Source organism: Choloepus didactylus, chromosome 23 (genome assembly GCF_015220235.1).
Source record: "Choloepus didactylus isolate mChoDid1 chromosome 23, mChoDid1.pri, whole genome shotgun sequence".
Taxonomy (NCBI): Eukaryota; Metazoa; Chordata; class Mammalia; order Pilosa; family Megalonychidae; genus Choloepus; species Choloepus didactylus.
The window spans coordinates 9825055-9840383 of record NC_051329.1 but is presented as its reverse complement, the minus strand read 5'-3'; the positions used below and the strand labels follow the sequence as shown (position 1 = coordinate 9840383).

Genomic DNA, 15329 nt, shown 5'->3' with positions numbered 1-15329 from the left:
GAAAATGTTTTAATCTCTCCCTCATTTTTGAAGGAAAGTTTTACTGGATATAGAATTCTTGGTTGGCAGTTTTTCTCTTTCAGTATCTTAAATATATCATGCCACTGTCTTCTTGCCTCCATGGTTTCTGCAGAGAAATCTGTACATAGTCTTATTGACCTTCTCTTGTATGTGATGGATTGCTTTTCTCTTGCTGCTTTCAGAATCCTCTCTTTGTCTTTGACATTGGACAATCTGACCAGTAAGTGTCTTGGAGTAGGTCTATTGGGATCTATTCTATTTGGGGTACGTTGTACTTCTTGAATCTCTAATTTTCTGTCTTTTATAAGAGTTGGGAAATTTTCAGTGAATATGTCTTCTATTACTCTTTCTGCCCCTTTTCCCCTCTCTTCTCCTTCTGGGATACCCATAACACGTATATTTGTGCGTTTCATGTTGTCACTCAGCTCCCTAAGACCCTGCTCATATTTTTCCATTTCTTTCACCATCTGTTCTTTTGTGTGTATGAATTCAAATGACCTGTCTTCCAGTTCACTGATCCTTTCTTCTGCCTGTTCAAATCTACTGTTGTATCCCTCCATTGTGTTTTTCATCTCCTCCATTGTGGCCTTCATTCCCATGAGTTCTGCCATTTGTTTTTTTAAGTTTATGAATTCTTCTTTATGGTCAGCCAGTGTCTCCTTTATATCCTTCAGCTCTTTTGCTATATCCTCCTTCATTTCATCAAATTTATTTAGCATTAGTTGCCTCCACTTCTGTGTCTCAGCTGAGCTATTAGTTTGTTCCTTTGGCTGGACCATGTTTTCGTGTTTCCTGGTATGGCTTGTTATCTTAAGTTGTCTAGGCATCTGATTCTCTTGATTAGTTTACTTTGGAGCTTGTTTTCAGTCTTTTACCTAGTGGTTTTCTTGTTGGTTGGCTTTGCTCTCCGGCCTCTGTTATTCAGTTCAACTTATTCTAGACCTCTAACTTAGGTTCTATTTAGTTGATCAGAATTTTTCCCCTCTTGTTTTTTCTGTTTCTTGCTCTGCCTCTATGTAACCTTTTTGTGAGTGGGTCTCCTCAGATATGGTCGACCCTAGTCAGATTTTCCCAGTCTAGTGAGGCCCAGGTCTCATTGGGAGGGCATGGAGTTTTCCTGAGAATGAGACCCTCCTATGAGGCCTTTAGAATTGGTGCTTTTCCTCTCCTGTCCAGCAGGTGGCGCTGGGCAGCCCGCAGCTCCCCCACCAGTGTAAGGAGGTATGGAGCCTTTAGTTCTCCTGGTGACTCTGATCCTGTTGGGGGCGTGGCTGACTGAAGCTGGAATCTGAATTCCAGCCCCTGGGGTCTGAATTCCCAGAAGGAGGACTGCCAGTTGAGCTGGACCTCCCTCCACTCTCCCAGTCCTCAGAACTCCAGTTGTCTCTCAGGGGCACTATTCCCTTCTCCCCTCTCCTCTTTGGGGACTCTCCAGGTAGATTCCTTGGTCAGCCTGAGTTGCCAATTAAAGACAGGGGTGGAGGCCTTCAGTAGTGAATACAGAATTCAAAGACACTGTGGGTACTCTGTCTCCCCCAAGCCCAGCCTAGTCCCTCAACCTGGGCTTTCCGATAGAAAATAACCACATATATTACTTTAAGATTTTAAAAAAAAAAAAAAAAGTAGAAAAGAAATCAAGAAAAAGAAAAAAGGGGGAAAAAAAAAAGTCTCTTTTAAAAGTCTTTCCCCAGCCTGGAAGTTTTGTCAGTGTCAGAATAGAGCATTTAAAGATATGCTTTGGGCTATTGTCTGATAATTACTCTCCAACCGCTTCAGTTTCAGTTTCACCCCTGCCGGGGGCTATTGAAATGCAAAAAGATAAGGGATCAGTGAGAAGCCAGAAGGGACAAAATGTAGGGGAAAAAAAAAATGGCTTTTTTTGGAGTCTGGGAATCGGTGCCCGCTTTTACATGCCCCCACTTCTCGGAGCCCAGCCCTTCTTTAGCACCCCAGCTCCCAAAGATAGTTAATTAATTTGTTAATTAATTCTGTAGTTGAGGCTGGGTTGAGCCTCCCTTCTTGCCCTCAGCAGATTGCTGCTTTTTGGTTTTCTTTTCCCCCCTTTCAGGGAGCCAGCAGCAAGACAGTCTGTGAGGTCTGGGTGGGGAGGGGCGCCAGACCCCTGGTCCGGGGAACTTACAATGTTCGCTGCGATCTCAGCTTTTCCTCCAATTCCAAACTTGTGTCTAATGTGTGACTGGTTACTGGAGACCCCAAAAACACTGTTTCATATAGTTCTTGGGTAATTGCCAGCTGCTCTACGGGAGAGAGGAAATTCTGCTCCTCACCACTCCGCCATCTTGCACCGCCTCCCGAGGAACTAACTTTTAAGATAGAAATCAATGATATACAGAACAATTGAGACAACTAACAAAACTCAGAGATTAAAAGGAAACATGTCTTGCCAGAGGTATGTCTAAGAAAAAGAGAAAAAAGCAGATAAACTGCAGAATAAAAAACAGAACATAAATACCACCACAACACAGGTTTTAAAAAAAATACTGACTATTGCAAATACTCATGTGCTGGTAAATGCAAGTTGCCTTCCCTCACTGCCCTCACTTACTGTTCTATTGTCTCTTGTCTGGCTCCTATCACTGGAATGTAAGCTCCTCAAGACACATTTTTTCATCTATTTAGTCACAGATAAACCCCAAGCACAGAGAACAGTGCCTATGTAGCACAGAAGGCCCCCTTAAGCCAGTCACAGTGAAGTCAATAAGTTTTTCCCAACAGATGTTTTGGTTTGTCTTCAGCAGATTTGCCAGGTACAAGGACTACTGCAAAGGGATTCTGGGAAAGGTCTTTGGGATCTGCTCATGGCAAAGGCACAGCTTTTCCGCACCTTGGTTACTTCTGGAGCCAATGAAATAAAGTTCAAAGAAGTTTCCGGCTTGGTGGACCACAACGGCACACATCCCGGACAGGAAGAGTAAAGGAACACCGGGTACACCTTTGTCAAATGGCTGAGTATGCAAATCAATAGCCAAAGCCCAATATTACTGTCACAGAATCAACTGCCTAGGTACAAAAATAAACATGAAAAAATTTCCAAAAGAGTTTAATCCTTATTTCACTTTTATTATTGTAACCGAGAAATTAAGAATAAACAAATGATTATGATTACTCAATCATTATATAGATCCTTTTTCTTTCTACACTGTAGAACAGCCAGAAATTAAACCTCAAATTACTGAAACTCAGCTAGTCTCAGCCCTGTTGATACTTGATATTGTAAACTGTAACAACTCCACCTCCACCTGTCTAAATCCATAAAAACCCTGAACTCCTTAGACTCGGTCAGACAGATTTTGGGACCAATAGGTCCCATCTGATCTCCTGCTTCACGCACAGCAGTAAATTCTTTCTCTCTTTGAAACTCCAGTGTCTTGGATTGGCTGTTAAGCACATTGGGCAGAGAACCCCACAACTGTCTGGTATCATTATTATATTTTACTAATCAAAATTTTAAAGTTTGATTTTTTATATTGTAGGCTCATTCATTCCTGAGCACCACTGCCTGCTGGATTTTTCCAGTAGGTGCTCTACTGAGCATCTGCTTATTGATTAGATGCTCATTTTCAACTGTCCAGAGATGGAGCAAGGATAATTTTTGGCCAGCTCTGCCAGTATGAGATACTGTTGATAGTGATGCTGCCACCAAATTATGAAGCTTTCCTTTCTCCTTAATGCTACCTGACCATGATTTATCTCCTTTTCAACTCCTGTACTTGAAAAGCAGATTGATGGTGATGATGTAATTTCATTGAAACAATCCCCCAAACTGAAGCTTTGTATACTGCCTGAAGATGCTTTCTGAGTATTTTCAAAAGCAAGCAAGAGATTATTTTCCTCACTCATATTTTACACTTCTAATAGCTTTGCATGCCTGATATTAATATTTAAATTCTATACATATTTGATGGCTCAAAAGTATATAATTTTTCCTAATATTATTGAGGCAATCCAATCTCCCCTAAAGTCTGTCAATCCATATTCCTAATTAACTATTTGAAAGTTCTTAGTTATTATTTTTTAAAAAATAAAACAGTTTTTCAATCAATTATTCTACATTCTATTCAAACAATAATAAAATATAAATGTATACTTGAACCACTGAAAGAATTTCAATATATAATGCACCTAAGGAGATTTTTTTTCCCACTCCAGTTACAACTAGGATATGAAAGTGAATATTTGCATATAAACAACAAATCCCCATGGCAGTCCTCATACAATGATATCACTATGTGATCCTATGATCACTGATCACACACAAGTTCAGGAAGTCCGGACCGGACACTGAAATAGGCATTCGACTACTTGGTCTTCCCACGGCCAAGCCCAAACCAAAGCCAAATGGCAGATTTGGGCCCAACACAAGGTTAAGGCTGAACTGTGCTTTAGGCCTAGAGAAAAGGCTAGAGGCAGGGGGCAGGAAAGAGGAAATGTTTTTAATGCCCAATTGACACAAAGAAATTCACTGCAGTTTGTTACCCACTTAGCACTGAATTTCCTAGGCAGAGAGAGTGGGACTCACAGGATGGGAAAGGAAAAAAAACAAAACAAAAAGGGAAGCAGCAGAGACAAGGGGCAGGGTGTTACCCTACAGAAACACTTCCTGTTGTCTGTGCTAACATAACTGCACACGGCACATCTCTGGTATCAGAGCACAGCTCATGTCACACACACACCTAACATTTGAGTCGCAAGATGACACAGAAGCATGGTGTCTTCTTGGATTTTTCAATGGCCACACTTATGGGTACAAAAGAATTGGGAAAACCCACCCTTTGGGGATGGTGCTTTTTGATTTGCTTACGTGAATTTATCGATTATTCCCATCTGCATTCAGACAACTGAAAATGCAAAATGTTAATAACAGTTTCGTGGTTTGGGAACCTGAGGAGTCCTCCCCGCTCTGCTTTCATTCTCTTCAGCCATCAATTCTGTCCAAGAGAAATTTCTCATGGCAGATAGGAGGTACAATGAATCAGAAAAGGCAAGAAGGCCCCAGAATGTCTTATCAAACATTCATGAGTTTGATTTTTACTCAACTGTAAAATGGGGTTCTGAGGATCACACGTGTGAAGGTGGTTTTCAAAATAAAAACTGCTCTTCTGAACCAAAGAAACCTGGATTCACATTGTATTTGATTTAGAAACTATTTGTCCAATAATCCAATAATGGTTAGGGGGCGGTGGATGGGTGGGAAAGAGTAACACACAGTCTGAGTATTTCAAAAAGTTCTCTCTCCAACCAGAGAAAAAGCTGATGGGTTTTATAATGAAACAAGTTGTCCGGCGCCGCCCCGCCCCGCCTCGAGTCCTCGGTCGGCCGGCGATGGGGACCAGAGAGACAGGGGGAGAGAGGGCACGGACAGTATCTTACCCGGAGCACTTGTGATCACTCGGGACCCACAGTGGTGAAGCAGATAAACTTTTAATGGGACTAGGCAATCATCATCTTTACAGGTTCCACCCGGGACGAGGCGCCTCGGGGGAGAACAACCTCGATGCGGCCGTCAGGTACGGCTCCTTGTGGGCTGTCTCCCCGAGCTTTGCCCGGGAACTTTCTTATAAACCTTGCGTGTATCCAATGGGCTAACGCCACGCACACAAGCATGATTGGTGAATACAGCGGGTGGTTACATACATCAGAAGCCGGAAGCAGGATGTGGGCGCCATCTTGGCTCCACTCGATGGGCGGGGGGACTTTGGAGCAGGTTTACAGCGCATGCGCTATGCCCGTCCCGGGAGACGGCTCTCCACATCTCCCCCTTTATTATTTATATCGACCCAGTGTCCCCAGTGATGAGTGTGCTCCCGTGAACCCAGATGGCTCACAATTTGTTCCGGTGCTTTGGGGAGTCTGGACTAGGTCTCAGCCATTTAGCGGCGGAGCCTCTAGCACCGACCAGAATGCTCACCTCATATGGAGACAGGAGAGTCCGTGAGCTGGAAACAACATGACTCTCCCTGCAGTGCTTTGCCTTGCAACTGGGGGACAAAGGCGGGGGCAGGGATAGCATTAACCAGAGTCGGAGGCGTCACTAGGCGTCCCTATGCATTGGCTAGAGTCAAGTCTGGCCACAACTATGACTCTGCCTTAGGGACCTACCTGAGACAAAAATTATGACTGCTGGCGTCGCCCGTTATACCCGGGACATAGCTGCGCGCTTAGCTACAAACCTCGCTCCCGAGTGCCCCGCCCGAGGCGGCCAGGATGGGGTATGGCCATCAGAATGGTCGCTGTTGGGGGTATCAAAGGTGGAGGACATAGCCATCATAATGGTAACACGGTACTGCCGCGCTTGAAACAGGCGTTCTAGCAAAGATTTAACAATGACTAATCCCACCAATAGTCCCACCATCAAGAGAATCCAATTAGTCAAATTGGGCCAAGAGAACCAAGAGGTGACTTGGTACAGTCTCGCCCAGTGTGGAAAGGTCGAAACTAACAGGCTTCAATTCCCTAATGTTCTCAAGTCCCTGAAGGCCGGAGGCTTGGTCCAATGGCCCAGGCCGTATATTCGTTGGCGTTTCTGACAGCTGCTCCCCGGCCTCCCCAGGTGATGCCACGGTTCCCACCAGTCTTTCCGGAACCCACACTGGTTGACGTCCTGGTTCCTGGGGAAAAACACAAACAGAGCCTCCGGCCCAGCCGAGCACCGGGTCAGGGCCTTTCCACTGTGACGTGGAGGGAGCGATATGGCCCTTAACAGTCTCCCATATAAGGACTAGAATCGGGTCCAAACAGACACCCGTTTGGCGCGCTCGGTCTATATCACGACCAAGTTTCATCCAAGAGGGCAGATTAAGGCTGCCAGAACAAGGAAACCAGGGGGCAAAAGTGGCCACATCATCAAGAAATCGCTGGAGAGAACTTCTCTTAATTGAGATACCCCGCTGTTTCAAAAGGGTCTTTAAGGGGGTTAATAGGGGTGAACTCCCAGACTGCCCCATGCTTGCAGTCGGCACTATCTCTTAATCACTCGGAGAGCTCTTCCGAGTCCCCGGGGCTACCTGAACGCCCACGGGCCCTAGTCCTCGCACGAAAAAAGGGGGTGCTTACCTTCTCGCGGTGATCAGTCGCGGAGGTCAAACCACGGATCCCGGGAGCACGTCTCCGTCGGGTCGAGGGGAACGCGAATGAGTTCCCCGTACGGGCCACCACTTGTCCGGCGCCGCCCCGCCCCGCCTCGAGTCCTCGGTCGGCCGGCGATGGGGACCAGAGAGACAGGGGGAGAGAGGGCACGGACAGTATCTTACCCGGAGCACTTGTGATCACTCGGGACCCACAGTGGTGAAGCAGATAAACTTTTAATGGGACTAGGCAATCATCATCTTTACAGGTTCCACCCGGGACGAGGCGCCTCGGGGGAGAACAACCTCGATGCGGCCGTCAGGTACGGCTCCTTGTGGGCTGTCTCCCCGAGCTTTGCCCGGGAACTTTCTTATAAACCTTGCGTGTATCCAATGGGCTAACGCCACGCACACAAGCATGATTGGTGAATACAGCGGGTGGTTACATACATCAGAAGCCGGAAGCAGGATGTGGGCGCCATCTTGGCTCCACTCGATGGGCGGGGGGACTTTGGAGCAGGTTTACAGCGCATGCGCTATGCCCGTCCCGGGAGACGGCTCTCCACAACAAGTCACATAAAGGGTACACCTGAGATAACTGTTGCTGTTTTGTTTTGTTCTGTTTTTATTTGAACTTCTGAGAAAGCCTGAAGTCGTGTGACCCAAGATCACAGGAATTGCAGTTTACGGTGTACGTTTCTTAGAAAGTGCCCCGAACTTCTTACAACAACCCCTCGCTTCCTAACAGATCTAGTTCAAGCCTAACTAGTACAGGTTTAGCTACAGACTCTGAAGAGTGAAGCTCAGGAACACAGAAGCTTGGGGTGAACTGGGGTGGGAAGGGTGGTCATGCCCAGGGGGCCCCAGCTTAAAATACTTGCCATCAGAAAATGATTAAACTAGAGGAAGGGGTAGCAACAGACAAGATAGAATTAAACAAAGAATAATGAACACTAAATCTCTGTATAATTTTCTTTTTCTTCATTGCTACGGTATTAGAATAGTCAGAAGAAAAGAACTGAAATGGTGGAACTTCAACCCATAACATTCTTTGAAATTTGCTCTATAGCTACTTGTTAAATTGTAATTTGAAAGCTATCACCTTTTTGTATAAATGTTATATATCACAATAAGGAAATAACTGAAACTGTGGTACTGTAACCCATAACATTCATGGAAATTTCCTATATACCTACTTGTTAAATCGTATTTTGAAAGTTATCACCTTTTCACATATGTTATATTCCATAATAAGGAAATAACTGCAAGCATGGAACTGGAACCTATAACATTCTTTGAAATTTGCTAACTACTTGTTAAATCGCACTTGGAGAGTTATCACTTCTAAATAAATATGTTATATTCCACAATAAAAATAAAAAATAAAATACATGCCATAATGACCTTGTCTGACGCTGGTTGGCTTAATCTTTCTGAGGGTGACCAATTCTTCCTCATTTGCCTGGGACTTTCCCAGGAAAGCTCTTGGTCCCAGGAAAACTGCGACAGCTGGTCACCTAGGAATTTACCTCCCTTGTTACAAAGAAGACATCCTGAATGGGACTCAAATCGCTGTAAACTTCTCAGATTATGATACTAAATTTATGGCAAATGTCATAGCCATTGCCTCTTTGTTTTCTTTACTATCACAGCATTGGTCTTTTTCTACCATTAAATAGTAGTGCCACCCCAACACAAGAACATGAAAGGAGGCAAACATTCTTACTCTGTATTTAAAAAAAATCTTTACTTTTCTCTTTGGGTATGTAACTACCACCACTGAACTGTATATTCAAAAAAGGAAATTTTAGGTTGTATAGAAGTCACCACACATGCAAACACCCATAGAACTACACAACACAATGTAAACAATGTGCTAAAGTTATCAGCATTATAATAATATCGTTTCATGAATTGTAACAAAGGCACCAAACTAATGCAAAATGTTATTAATAGAACTGTGTGTGTGATGGGGGACTTAATATGGGAACTCTGTACTTTCTGCATGATGTTTCTGCAAACCTACAAGTGTTCTAATAAAATATATTTATATATATGTATTTATTTTTTAAGGGAAAAAGTCTAAATTCACGCAAAAGATCTTGCATTTAAAACATCTCTTGGTCAAAATGGCGGGCCATCCTGCTGTTGCAGCATCAGGCCAGTGGCTGGATGGTATTTGAAAATGGTATCACAATGCTGCAGGGTTCAATAAACTGGGGTTAATGAGAGATGTTATAATAGCCGAGAATGAAGGATTCCTGAGAACCTTTATACTGACAGGGTGTTTCGTGTTGAGAGAGCACTGGACCTGAGCATGAAACATTAGATCTTGCCTAAAGAGCAGTGGAAAAAATATGAGGAGGATAAATTCTCTCTTGAACCACATCTGAAAGAAGTTATTCGGGAAAGAAAAGAGAGAGAAGAATGGGCAGAGAAATAATCATGTAATTGAAATGTGGATGAAGCTGTCCCCATAGTATTTTTATGAAATTGGTAAAACCTAAAATGCACAATTTAAGAACTACTTGGGCTACAAATGTATTACTTTAAATAAATATCAATTGTAATCGTTGGAGTTTTTAAACTCTAAACTTTATAAAATTCTTAACTACCGATTTCACTTATCTATTATAACTCTTTCCAAAGTTCTAAGCTAATATTTAGTTCGTGTTTAATTGCTTCCTGGGGCTGAGAGAGAACACTTTAATCAGTTCTCACTGGATGGATAACCTCAATTTACTAAATGTTACAAGAAGTACAATAGTCACCTTTATATTGCCTTCGTAGGTAAGCAAGATGCTTGGAAGCCAGCCACATAAGGGCCTAACTTGTAGGTATGAAACGGAGACAGAAGTAAGTCCCAGTACTTAATTTCACCTGAAATAAATACAGCAGTCCAGCAGACTGGCTTTCTTACTTCATGAGTCTTCAGTAGAATGAAAAGAAAGAAAAACGATTTACCTCCCCAGTTTGCTAAGATTGGGAACCAGCCCCAGTTCAGCCCTCTTCAACTACAGGCCTTCAAAATATTTGATTTTGCATCCTACCGAAAAATAAATCATATACACAGCCCCAATATGGAGTTGTATCAATCACATGTATGTACTCCTGTGCTAATATGTATATTAGAAAACAAAAAGTAGACATCAGAAAAATAGATTAAAATATAAAGACAAATTATACTTTCTCCCCATATCTGAGTGACTTGTCTACTCAAAACTGTTACTATTTAAAAAAAAAACAAAATAACTGTTGTTATAAAGTATATTGTAAGGACTGAGTATGAGTAGCAGTTAAAAGTTTTAAGGTTTTTGGTTGATTACCTTGAATATAAACTAGAAGTATTCGATAATATCTTTCCCACCCCTAAGTGCTTTCTTTCGTGGGAATGAAAGGGGTGGAAGCACAGGGAGCAGGGAAGGAATCGTGTGGAACCCACAGTGGTCCACAGGAAGTCTCTGCTGTGTGGGGCAGAAATATCCGGGTAGAGTCTTACCTTAAGGGACAAAACAGACTAAGAAAAACAAGTTTTAGATTATATTTTAAATTCTTAAAGAATCAAAAGTGTGTACGTGTATTTAGTGGGTGTGTGTATAATCACCACCACCATCCCCACCCACAGCAAAGATGAGAACACGATGTTCCATATTCACTATCTTTGAGTTGCAACATAATCATAAAGGGAGTCTTCTAAAATTTTTGTGAAAGTATTAGAAAAACTCATTAAATTCCTTAAGGGCCAAAAACAAAACAACAACAACAACAAAACACACATCTCTTACGTTGCTTGGGTGACAGACTTATTTTCTGTGCTTATAAAAATTACTTTGTGGGTGGAACAATCATTTCTCTAATGGAAGGACAGCTTTGTGCTGCTTCTCTCTCAGGCCCTGGGTCATTGGCAAGCACCTGAGCGAACGTAGAAAATATCCTCTCAAACGAAAGCCAGTCAAACTGCCCCAAGATCAACGACGAAAGCTAATAAACGGAATTCCCTGTGGCTCAATCTGAGTTAAGCATCTTATGTTTACATGTCTCTATGGAGTTGGTAAGTGGATAAGTTTCCTCTGGCTGCTGTAACATTTACACTCTTTCGGTTCTGGAATCCTGAAGTCTGCAGTGGGTCTTATTGGGTTAAAACGAAGCTGTCCTCTGGATTGGGCGCCTTCTGAAGCCACCAGGAGAGAAGACGGCTCCCTGCCTTTTCCACCTCTAGAGGCTGCCTGTAAACTTTGGCCCCTCATCACTCCTTCCTCTGCCCTCTTTCTCTGACGCCTCTGTTGCCTTCTTTCAACTTTTAAGGACCCTTGCAATTACACTGGACCCACCCACATAATCCAAGATACTCTCCCTCTCCCAAAATGCTGAACGGAATCACATCTGCAAAGACCTTTTGCCATATACGGTAACACACTCACAGTTATTCTGTTTCCCCCAGTAACTAAGACACCACCTTGGGAGAGTTATCAGATGTGTACACTAGTGGGACTGTGTCTTTTTGGTCTTATTTTCCTAAGTCTATTGGATATCAGGTATTAAATAATTTCTAAATGAAATTTGAAAAGCTATCTGATGACACCGTATGCTACTGTGTTGCCATTTCCCTATCATCAGGGAATGCCTTAGTCTGCCAGAGTTTGTTGTGTCTTAGCAACAGGAATTTATTGACTCACGGTTTTGAGGTTTGAAGACGTCCAAAATAAAGACACTAGGAAGGCTTGCTTTCTCCCAAAAGACTGCAGGGGTTCCTTGGCTTGTATCTCCGTCTCCATCAAACAGCTCCATTCTCGCCTTTCGAAGGCTCTTCCGGTTCCGCTGACTTCCGGCTTTCTCCAACTCCCAGCTTCCGGCTTCTTCTCTCCCATTGCCCTGGGCCACACCTGAGTCCTATTTACGAGGGGTATATATACACGCATGCACGCACACGCACGCACACGCACGTACGCAAATTGAGATTAAGAACGCATCTAGCCCAGGGCCTGCCCAGGGAGCGGCTGGCGGCCCTGAGTCCTTCCTGCCCTCACCGAGAGGAGGGACGGTCGCCCAGCCCCGTGTTGTCTCCCTCTGCGCCCCCCAGTAGGGGCGGGAGGAAGCCGCCGCCGATGTCAGCTATTTAATATTTTGTTGGAAGAACAAAGTGATATCCTACCTAATATTATTCATAGTGATCCTCACGTCACACGTTCAGATGACAAGGGACAGAATCATCTAGAAGGGCAGATGAACCTCAGTGCAGATGCCAACGTAAAGACGAGGACACAGACAGCCCTGAAAAACTCTATAGGGGTTAAAATTCTTACTGGTTATGACAGGACCTCAAAATCTAGAGGAAAAAAAAGGCCAAACAGGTCAAAGCTACAAGGGCCTAATGTTGTAACAAAGTTTTGTTTAAGAGTTCAGAAGAAAATAAAGACTTCCTTACGGTGGGATTAAAAACCAAAGAAGGCAGAGACCAATGATACTGGAAAACAATTAAAGCTTTTCAGTATTTTTATGACCATTATTTAGAAGGTGCTGATTGGTTTATGAAAGCAGATAATGATACATATGTCATACTAGACACTTTGATGACTTCTGTGCCAGTTTGGATGTACTATGTCCCCCAAAATGCAGTCATCTTTGATGCAATCTTGTGGGGGCAGACTAATTAGTGTTGATTAGGTTGAAATCTACTGGTTCTGTATTTCCATGGAGGTGTTGACCCACCTATTCAGGATAGGTCTTTATTGGATCACTGGAGTACTTTAAAAAGAGCCACACAGGCTGAGAAATTTCAAATGGAGTCGAGAGGTGACTCTGGTGGACATTCTTACGCACTATATAGATAACCCTCTTTAGGTTTTAATGTACTGGAATAGCTAGAAGTAAATACCTGAAACTATCAAACTCCAATACAGTAGCCTTGACTCTTGAAGACGAGTGTATAACAATGTAGCTTACAAAGGGTGACACCTTGTGGATCACACTCCCTTCATCCAGTGTATGGATGGATGAGTACAAAAATGGGAACAAAAACTAAATGAAAAATAGGGTGGGATGGGGGGATGATTTGGGTGTTCTATATTACTTTTATTTTTTATTCTGATTCTGATTCTTTCTGGTGTAAGGAAAATGTTCAAAAATAGATTGAGGTGATGAATGCATAACTGTATGATGGTGCTGTGAACAGTTGATTGTACACCATGGATGATTGTATGGTATGTGAATATATCTCAATAAAACTGAATTTAATTAAAAAAAAAAAAAAAAGAGCCACACAGGCCCAGACGCAGAGCAGCTGTGAGTGACATTTAGAGCACCTGAGAGTGACATTTTGAAGAGGAGCTGCAGCTAAGAGAGGACAAAATGCCCCAAGAGCAACATTTTGGAGAACGCCATTTTGAAACGCAACCTGGGAGCAAGTGGACGCCAGCCACCTGCCTTCTGAGCTAACAGAGGTTTTCTGGACGCCACTGGCCATTCTTCTGTGAAGATACCCTATGGTTGATGCCTTAGCTTGGACACTTTTATGGCCTTAAGTCTGTAACTTTGTAACCAAAGCCAATCCATTTCTGGTGTTTTGCAAAAGGGCAGCATTAGCAAACCGGCACAGCTTCTTTCCAAATATGATCCTGAAAAAAAAATTTACTTTGGGAGAAGATTTAAGCCCTATTTTACATCAGGGCTATGTAGGATCTCTACTGAAAAGGAAGCCTTGGAAAGATTTGTTGATGCATTTGAAACGGACAAATGAACACAGAGTTCCTCCATGGAAGACTCAGCAATGAGGAGATGCATGGAAATGATAACCTTAGAAGTGAGAGATTCCGGAGATACCACTGGAAAAGAAACTTTTCATCCCCTTGTACCAGAACACCACTTAATCAAAGATTATCTACCCAAAACCTTCTGGTACTGGAATTATAACTTATCCTCCTGTAGAGGGTCTCGGATGCTATGGAGATCTTGTGATTTCTTTTCATTATATTGACTCCCTAACTATGTAAGAGTTAGAATACCTTGTTTATCATGTTCACCCATATGGTAATTTATTTATATATCAACCTGCCTTACCTGAGAATAAACTAAAGGAAATAAGTGAAACATACAAAAATGATGATCCAAAAGTAAAATCAGGAAACCCTTGAAAGAAAAACGTGAATGAACAGAGGTCAAATGTCTGACACTGCTCTGAAGAAGGGCATCTGCATTTCTGATATAAAACACTGGAATTCCAGTATGGAATTCTTTCCAAATGAACATTCCATATTAGAAATCTTTCATATGAATGACTGTAAATGAAGCTTTCATGAGCTGTTAAGTCTGTTAAAATGTGTTTTTGATACAGTAATATATATATATATATATGAAGAATTTCAGTTTTTTAAATGGTGGCCAGGTGGAGGGACTAGAAAAGAGATTTTGTTGCCTGTTCCTGACCACATATCTTATTGTCACCGGAAAATGAAAACTTATATTCGCTAAAACTACACTGCACCATACTAGTAATACAAACAATGCTAAAAAAGATCTGCCTTAAAGAAATTTTTAGGAGAAAATATTGTTGCTCAGGGTTGTTTGTAAACTCAAGAAGAGAGTTTGTATTTGTGGTATGACAGAAACAAAACACACACATTGTTTATCTAATGAAAATTTTCCTGTGATTATTCATAATTGGCAGTATTTCTTCCAAAAAAGGATGGCATGGGAATGGGCCTTGTCCTAAAGTGCATTAATGAAACCATACTTTGAAATTAAAAAAAAAAAAAGAAGGCATCTATGTTGGGGTACATAATTCAATCTACCACAGGGAGGAAGATAAAAAGTATAGGGGTTCCAAGTTTTACCCTTGGGAAGACGGTTGCTGCAAAGGAGAGGCTAGGCCTCCCTGTATTTGTGCCTAAGAGTCTCCTCCTGAATGCCTCTTTGTTGCTCAGATGTGGCCCTCTCTCTCTGGCTAAGCCAACTTGAAAGGTGAAATCACTGCCCTCCCCCCTACGTGGGATCAGACACCCAGGGAAGTGAATCTCCCTGGCAACGTGGAATATGACTCCCGGGGAGGAATGTAGACCTGGCATCGTGGGATGGAGAACATCTTCTTGACCAAAAGGGGGATGTGAAAGGAAATGAAATAAGCTTCAGTGGCAGAGAGATTCCAAAACGAGCCGAGAGATCACTCTGGTGGGCACTCTTACGCACACTTTAGACAACCTTTTTTAGGTTCTAAAGAATTGGGGTAGC

At 42.7% G+C, this 15329-nt stretch overlaps 2 pseudogenes; both read left to right on the top strand.

The window, feature by feature from the left end:
- Positions 1 to 9235: 9235 nt before the first annotated feature.
- On the top strand, positions 9236 to 9549 carry LOC119519423 (annotated as a pseudogene).
- Positions 9550 to 11148: 1599 nt separating this feature from the next.
- LOC119519273 lies at positions 11149 to 14236 on the top strand (annotated as a pseudogene).
- The last annotated feature ends 1093 nt before the right edge of the window (positions 14237 to 15329 follow it).